Source organism: Oncorhynchus keta, unplaced genomic scaffold (assembly GCF_023373465.1).
Source record: "Oncorhynchus keta strain PuntledgeMale-10-30-2019 unplaced genomic scaffold, Oket_V2 Un_contig_7552_pilon_pilon, whole genome shotgun sequence".
Lineage (NCBI taxonomy): Eukaryota > Metazoa > Chordata > Actinopteri > Salmoniformes > Salmonidae > Oncorhynchus > Oncorhynchus keta.
Window position 1 is genome coordinate 51,070 of NW_026289530.1, and position 8,869 is coordinate 59,938.

The window sequence follows — 8,869 nt, forward strand, 5'->3', positions numbered from 1 at the left end:
CTGACTATTACCATGTTGTGTTGTAGGCTATATGTCCCCCCTGACTATTACCATGTTGTGTTGTAGGCTATATGTCCCCCCTGACTATTACCATGTTGTGTTGTAGGCTATATGTCCCCCTGACTATTACCATGTTGTGTTGTAGGCTATATGTCCCCCCTGACTATTACCATGTTGTGTTGTAGGCTATATGTCCCCCCCTGACTATTACCATGTTGTGTTGTAGGCTATATGTCCCCCCTGACTATTACCATGTTGTGTTGTAGGCTATATGTCCCCCTGACTATTACCATGTTGTGTTGTAGGCTATACCATGTAGGCCCCCCTGACTATTACCATGTTGTGTTGTAGGCTATATGTCCCCCTGACTGACTATTACTATATGTCCCCCCATTGTTGTGTTGTAGGCTATATGTCCCCCTGACTATTACCATGTTGTGTTGTAGGCTATATGTCCCCCCCTGACTATTACCATGTTGTGTTGTAGGCTATATGTCCCCCTGACTATTACCATGTTGTGTTGTAGGCTATATGTCCCCCCTGACTATTACCATGTTGTGTTGTAGGCTATATGTCCCCCCTGACTATTACCATGTTGTGTTGTAGGCTATATGTCCCCCCCTGACTATTACCATGTTGTGTTGTAGGCTATATGTCCCCCCTGACTATTACCATGTTGTGTTGTAGGCTATATGCCCCCCTGACTATTACCATGTTGTGTTGTAGGCTATATGTCCCCCCCCTGACTATTACCATGTTGTGTTGTAGGCTATATGTCCCCCTGACTATTACCATGTTGTGTTGTAGGCTATATGTCCCCCCTGACTATTACCATGTTGTGTTGTAGGCTATATGTCCCCCCCTGACTATTACCATGTTGTGTTGTAGGCTATATGTCCCCCCTGACTATTACCATGTTGTGTTGTAGGCTATATGTCCCCCTGACTATTACCATGTTGTGTTGTAGGCTATATGTCCCCCCGACTATTACCATGTTGTGTTGTAGGCTATATGTCCCCCCCTGACTATTACCATGTTGTGTTGTAGGCTATATGTCCCCCCCTCACTATTACCATGTTGTGTTGTAGGCTATATGCCCCCCCCCTCACTATTACCATGTTGTGTTGTAGGCTATATGTCCCCCTGACTATTACCATGTTGTGTTGTAGGCTATATGTCCCCCTGACTATTACCATGTTGTGTTGTAGGCTATATGTCCCCCTGACTATTACCATGTTGTGTTGTAGGCTATATGTCCCCCTCACTATCACCATGTTGTCTTGTAGGCTATATGTCCCCCCTGACTATTACCATGTTGTGTTGTAGGCTATATGTCCCCCCCCCCCTGACTATTACCATGTTGTGTTGTAGGCTATATGTCCCCCCCCCTGACTATTACCATGTTGTGTTGTAGGCTATATGTCCCCCCCTCACTATCACCATGCTGTGTTTCAGAGACCGGCAGCAGGTGGGGTGACGTGGGTCTGGGGTGTTGTGGAGCCCTGCCTCACCAGAGACCCTCAGTGGAGTCCTGTTGCCTGGAGAACCTGTGGGATGTCCTGCCCTCCGAGGTTCTACCCCGCCACTACTACCCGAGCCCAGTCAGAGACGCAGGACTGGGTCCCGCCAGCATCACCTCCATCCCGGGCGCCATCACCGGCCTGCTACAGGACCTGAGCCTGGGTGAGACGTCAGCCGCTGTAGCCTCCTCACCCTCCACCGCTCCAGCCTCCAAACGCCCGTGCCGCTCCGTCTCCTGCTCAGAGGACCTGGGAGGCCGGTCGTCGGCCTGGAGGCCCCAGGGGTCCGGGGTGTGGACGGCTGTGGCGAAGAGGCGATCCCACAGCGGAGGAAGTGTCCAGAGAGGATTTGCAACAGGAGGAGGGACACGCTCTCAGCAGCTAGGGTTCCCTGCCGTGCAGCGTAGCTTCAGCTTCAGCCTACCAGCTCGCTCCAACACCCTCTCCCTGGATCTCACTGGCTTCACCCCCTGCCCTTCCTACTTCAGCGGCTTAGCCCCTCCCTCTTACTCCTCCCGGTCCTCAGAGCCCCCCAGGCCCTTCCTCTACCTCTCTCATGAACAGATCTGCCTCCCAGAGATCCAGGGAGTGTCGGCGTCGCCCCTGAGCTCCCCAGACTCCAGCCCAGAGATGAAGCGCCGTGCTGGGCAGGGGGCTGGCCCGGAGTCGCTCTCAGCCCTGCGTCCTCAGCGACAAGAAGACGGCTATGAAGCGGGAGGAGACCAGCCGACTCACACAAACAGAGGCCTTCTCTGGACCTGACCAAGATGACACAGGTGAGAAGGGGACGAATATATAATGGGTTTACCTGTGTTGTAATTCAGGAGGATCTGGTCTGCTAGCCAGCTCAAATCTTTCCTGCACTGTTGGGTAAAGCAAACCAATTTTAAAAAGGTCAAGTTGTGTGTTTCTTCAATCGCTATTATTGAACAAGTCCAATAGTGTCACGTTGAGCCAGGGAAATATTGCATCTCCATGGAAACCAACTGCAGAGTATCTGCCAATGCTGCTCATGGGGACTATGTCTGTTCAGTATCCTGCATGCTGTGTAGTTCTCTCTCCTCTCTACCCCAGTCCAGTCACGTTTTGCTTTACTTTCTTTTTCCTGTTGTGACCAAATAAATATTCATAACAAAAACATATAAAAAAATATATATATTTTTTTTTTATCCACAGAAACTTCAGAATTTCCAAAGCCTCAGCTGCCCTGGGATCACTGGGGACAACGGCTATCAATCAACCCAGGGCCCGCCCCCTCTGAGGACTACTGACCAATGTGAGACTGACTTTACCTCTGCAGGCGATCAGGGATTGGACGAGCCAACCGCCAGCTCCAAAGATGGCAGAGTTGTCAAGTGTCTCCATGGAGGAGCTGGATCGGCTGAGCTCCCGGTCCGCGACGACGTGACAGAAGGGGCAGCCACCGGCACCAGGAAGGATGTGTATCAGCTGGGAGGAGATCTGGACATCGATCAGATCGAGAGGAACTGAACCCGGGTTGTTTTCATTAGGCACCAAACGGAACAAAACAGACTGAAACGAGGAGAGAGAACCTGGATATGTTCAATGAGAAATGCTGCAAAATGTTAATGCATTTTTTTCCCTCATGTTCCCGAATGAACATGACCCTGAACTATTCTTACCACCCTCAGGGGAATGGGACTGAATGAACATGACCCTGAACTATTCTTACCACCCTCAGGGGAATGGGACTGAATGAACATGACCCTGAACTATTCTTACCACCCTCAGGGGAATGGGACTGAATGAACATGACCCTGAACTATGCTTACCACCCTCAGGGGAATGGAACTGAATGAACATGACCCTGAACTAGTCTTACCACCCTCAGGGGAATGGGACTGAATGACCCTGAACTATGCTTACCACCCTCAGGGGAATGGGACTGGATGAACATGACCCTGAACTATTCTTACCACCCTCAGGGGAATGGGACTGCATGACCCTGAACTAGTCTTACCACCCTCAGGGGAATGGGACTGAATGAACATGACCCTGAACTATTCTTACCACCCTCAGGGGAATGGGACTGGATGAACATGACCCTGAACTATGCTTACCACCCTCAGGGGAATGGGACTGAATGAACATGACCCTGAACTATTCTTACCACCCTCAGGGGAATGGGACTGAATGAACATGACCCTGAACTATTCTTACCACCCTCAGGGGAATGGGACTGAATGACCCTGAACTATGCTCACCACCCTCAGGGGAATGGGACTGAATGACCCTGAACTATTCTTACCACCCTCAGGGGAATGGGACTGAATGAACATGACCCTGAACTATGCTTACCACCCTCAGGGGAATGGGACTGAATGAACATGACCCTGAACTATTCTTACCACCCTCAGGAGAATGGGACTGAATGACCCTGAACTATTCTTACCACCCTCAGGGGAATGGGACTGAATGACCCTGAACTATGCTCACCACCCTCAGGGGAATGGGACTGTGAAAGGAAAGAGGAGTTGGGTGGTACATTAGGTAAACCCTACTGATCGGCTTAAAGGACAAAGACAAGTAGAGTACAGTAGTCCATGTGAAGAGACCAGACTCCTGCTCTGACTAAACCCTGTAGACTACAGTAGTCCATGTGAAGAGACCAGACTCCTGCTCTGACTAAACCCTGTAGACTACAGTAGTCCATGTGAAGAGACCAGGCTCCTGCTCTGACTAAACCCTGTAGACTACAGTAGTCCATGTGAAGAGACCAGACTCCTGCTCTGACTAAACCCTGTAGACTACAGTAGTCCATGTGAAGAGACCAGACTCCTGCTCTGACTAAACCCCTGGAGTGAAAGGTGAAGGAGGGTCTCTCTTTGTCGTCTGTCTGGGCTATCAGCATTTCTCTCTGAGCCTGAATGCCTTATCTTCAACGATGTACTGGTTTGTATTGTGATGTACTGGGTATGAACAGAATAAACAGCTGGTTTGTATAACGATGTACTGGGTATGAACAGAATAAACAGCTGGTTTGTACTGGGTATGAACAGAATAAACAGCAGGTTTGTACTGGGTATGAACAGAATAAACAGCAGGTTTGTACTGGGTATGAACAGAACACACAGCTGGTTTGTACTGGGTATGAACAGAACACACAGCTGGTTTGTACTGGGTATGAACAGAACACACAGCTGGTTTGTACTGGGTATGAACAGAATACACAGCTGGTTTGTACTGGGTATGAACAGAACACACAGCTGGTTTGTACTGGGTATGAACAGAACACACAGCTGGTTTGCACTGGGTATGAACAGAACACAGCTGGTTTGTACTGGGTATGAACAGAACACAGCTGGTTTGTACTGTGTATGAACAGAACACACTGGTTGGTTTGTATTAATTCTCTGCACTTGGACTAGTGGATGTCGTCCCAATCGATCACCTAAACCTGACGCACGTGGGGATCTGAGATGATTTGACCCGTGTCAATCAATAAATTATTTATAATTATTAGGTCAATCAATATGGTCGAACCTCCCCCCCCCTTTCCCTCTGATAGGCTAAGGGGGAAGTTTCACCCTATTGCTTATACCAATCAAATGCACCCAGAGGGCGTAGGGCGCTAGGGGTCCGTCTGGGACAGTACATTAACAGGATTGGGGTCCGTCTGGGATTGGGGTCCGTCTGGGATGGGGGTCCGTCTGGGATTGGGGTCCGTCTGGGATTGGGGTCCGTCTGGGATGGGGGTCCGTCTGGGATTGGGGTCCGTCTGGGATTAGGGTCCGTCTGGGATTGGGGTCCGTCCGTCTGGGACAGTACATTAACAGGGACGTGAGGATGGAGATGGAGAGGACGTAGGGCGCTAGGGGTCCGTCTGGGACAGTACATTAACAGGGACGTGAGGACGGCGATGGAGAGGACGTAGGGCGCTAGGGGTCCGTCTGGGACAGTACATTAACAGGGACGTGAGGACTGCGATGGAGAGGACGTAGGGCGCTAGGGGTCCGTCTGGGATGGGGGTCCGTCTGGGATTGGGGTCCGTCCGTCTGGGACAGTACATTAACAGGGACGTGAGGACTGCGATGGAGAGGACGTAGGGCGCTAGGGGTCCGTCTGGGACAGTACATTAACAGGGACGTGAGGACTGCGATGGAGAGGACGTAGGCCGCTAGGGGTCCGTCTGGGACAGTACATTAACAGGGACGTGAGGACGGCGATGGAGAGGACGTAGGGCGCTAGGGGTCCGTCTGGGATTGGGGTCCGTCCGTCTGGGACAGTACATTAACAGGGACGTGAGGATGGAGAGGACGTAGGGCGCTAGGGGTCCGTCTGGGACAGTACATTAACAGGGACGTGAGGATGGAGAGGGCGTAGGGCGCTAGGGGTCCGTCTGGGACAGTACATTAACAGGGACGTGAGGACTGCGATGGAGAGGACGTAGGGCGCTAGGGGTCCGTCTGGGACAGTACATTAACAGGGACGTGAGGACTGCGATGGAGAGGACGTAGGGCGCTAGGGGCCCGTCTGGGACAGTACATTAACAGGGACGTGAGGACGGAGATGGAGAGGACGTAGGGCGCTAGGGGTCCGTCTGGGATGGGGGTCCGTCTGGGATGGGGGTCCGTCTGGGATTGGGGTCCGTCCGTCTGGGACAGTACATTAACAGGGACGTGAGGACGGAGATGGAGACTTTGAGAGACACCGTCTGTCTGTGCATTCCTTCCTCTTATCTTTTTAATGGGGAAAATGTATTTTACACACAGCACCCCCCCAGACCTGGGTTCAAATACTATTTGAAATCTTTCAAATGTATTTATAAAGCCCTTCGTACATCAGCTGATATCTCAAAGTGCTGTACAGGAACCCAGCCTAAAACCCCACACAGCAAGCAATGCAGGTGTAGAAGCACGGTGGCTAGGAAAAACTCCCTAGAAAGGCCAAAACCTTGGAAGAAACCTAGAGAGGGACCAGGCTATGAGGGGTGGCCAGTCCTCTTCTGGCTGTGCCGGGTAGAGATTATAACAGAACATGGCCAAGATGTTCAAATGTTCATAAATGACCAGCATGGTCAAATAATAATAAATACAGTAGTTGTCGAGGGTGCAACAGGTCAGCACCTCAGGAGTAAATGTCAGTTGGCTTTTCATAGCCGATCATTCAGAGTATCTCTACCGCTCCTGCTGTTTCTAGATTTGAAAACAGCAGGTCTGGGACAGGTAGCACATCCGGTGAACAGGTCAGGGTTCCATAGCCGCAGGCAGAACAGTTGAAACTGGAGCAGCAGCACGGCCAGGTGGACTCGGGACAGCAAGGAGTCATCATGCCAGGTAGTCCTGAGGCATGGTCCTCCGAGAGAGAGAAAGAGGGAAGGAGAGAATTAGAGAATGCACACTTAAATTCACACTGGACACCGGATAAGACAGGAGAAATACTCCAGATATAACAGACTGACCCTAGCACTGGAGGCTGAGACGGGAGGGGTCAGGAGACACTGTGGCCCCATCCGACGATAAACACTTTGACCGTTTGCTTTAGTCTGGAGTGTCTGGAGTGCTTTAGGTTGGAGTGTCTGGAGTGCTTTAGGCTGGAGTGTCTGGAGTGCTTTAGGCTGGAGTGTCTGGAGTGCTTTAGGCTGGAGTGTCTGGAGTGCTTTAGGCCTGGAGTGCTTTAGGCCTGGAGTGTCTGGAGTGCTTTAGGCCTGGAGTGCTTTAGGCCTGGAGTGCTTTAGGCCTGGAGTGTCTGGAGTGCTTTAGGCCTGGAGTGTCTGGGGTGCTTTAGGTTGAAGTGTCTGGAGTGCTTTAGGCTGGAGTGTCTGGAGTGCTTTAGGCCGGAGTGTCTGGAGTGCTTTAGGTTGGAGTGTCTGGAGTGCTTTTAGGCCTGGAGTGCTTTAGGCCTGGAGTGCTTTAGGCCTGGAGTGTCTGGAGTGCTTTAGGCCTGGAGTGTCTGGAGTGCTTTAGGCCTGGAGTGTCTGGAGTGCTTTAGGCCTGGAGTGCTTTAGGCCTGGAGTGTCTGGAGTGCTTTAGGCCTGGAGTGTCTGGAGTGCTTTAGGCTGGAGTGTCTGGAGTGCTTTAGGCCTGGAGTGTCTGGGGTGCTTTAGGCTGGAGTGTTTTAGGCTGGAGTGTCTGGAGTGCTTTAGGCTGGAGTTTCTGGAGTGCTTTAGGCCTGGAGTGCTTTAGGCCTGCCTGGAGTGCTTTAGGCCTGCCTGGAGTGTCTGGAGTGCTTTAGGCCTGCCTGGAGTGTCTGGAGTGCTTTAGGCCTGCCTGGAGTGTCTGGAGTGCTTTAGGCCTGCCTGGAGTGTCTGGAGGGCTTTAGGCCTGGAGTGTCTGGAGGGCTTTAGGCCTGGAGTGTCTGGAGTGCTTTAGGCCTGGAGTGTCTGGAGTGCTTTAGGCCTGGAGTGTCTGGAGTGCTTTAGGCCTGCCTGGGGTGTCTGGAGTGCTTTTGGTTGGAGTGTCTGGAGTGCTTTTAGGCTGGAGTGTCTGGAGTGCTTTAGGTTGGAGTGTCTGGAGTGCTTTTAGGCTGGAGTGCTTTAGGCCTGGAGTGCTTTAGGCCTGGAGTGTCTGGAGTGCTTTAGATCTGGAGTGTCTGGAGTGCTTTAGGCTAGAGTGTCTGGAGTGCTTTAGGCCTGGAGTGTCTGGGGTGCTTTAGGCCTGGAGTGTCTGGAGTGCTTTAGGCTGGAGTGTCTGGAGTGCTTTAGGCCTGGAGTGTCTGGAGTGCTTTAGGCCTGGAGTGTCTGGAGTGATTTAGGCCTGGAGTGCTTTAGGCCTGGAGTGCTTTAGGCCTGCCTGGAGTGCTTTAGGCTGGAGTGTCTGGAGTGCTTTAGGCCTGCCTGGAGTGTCTGGAGTGCTTTAGGCCTGCCTGGAGTGTCTGGAGTGCTTTAGGCCTGCCTGGAGTGTCTGGAGTGCTTTAGGTTGGAGTGTCTGGAGTGCTTTAGGCCTGGAGTGCTTTAGGCCTGGAGTGTCTGGAGTGCTTTAGGCCTGGAGTGCTTTAGGCCTGGAGTGTCTGGAGTGCTTTAGGCCTGGAGTGTCTGGGGTGCTTTAGGTTGAAGTGTCTGGAGTGCTTTAGGCTGGAGTGTCTGGAGTGCTTTAGGCCGGAGTGTCTGGAGTGCTTTAGGCCGGAGTGTCTGGAGTGCTTTAGGTTGGAGTGTCTGGAGTGCTTTTAGGCCTGGAGTGCTTTAGGCCTGGAGTGCTTTAGGCCTGGAGTGTCTGGAGTGCTTTAGGCCTGGAGTGTCTGGAGTGCTTTAGGCCTGGAGTGTCTGGAGTGCTTTAGGCCTGGAGTGCTTTAGGCCTGGAGTGTCTGGAGTGCTTTAGGCCTGGAGTGTCTGGAGTGCTTTAGGCTGGAGTGTCTGGAGTGCTTTAGGCCTGGAGTGTCTGGGGTGCTTT

General features: G+C 52.0%; 1 pseudogene; it reads left to right on the forward strand.

Moving 5' to 3' along the window:
- The window catches only part of LOC118381790 (protein FAM53B-like), a 32,149-nt pseudogene extending 27,583 nt beyond the window's left edge, over nt 1-4,566 (forward strand).
- The last annotated feature ends 4,303 nt before the right edge of the window (nt 4,567-8,869 follow it).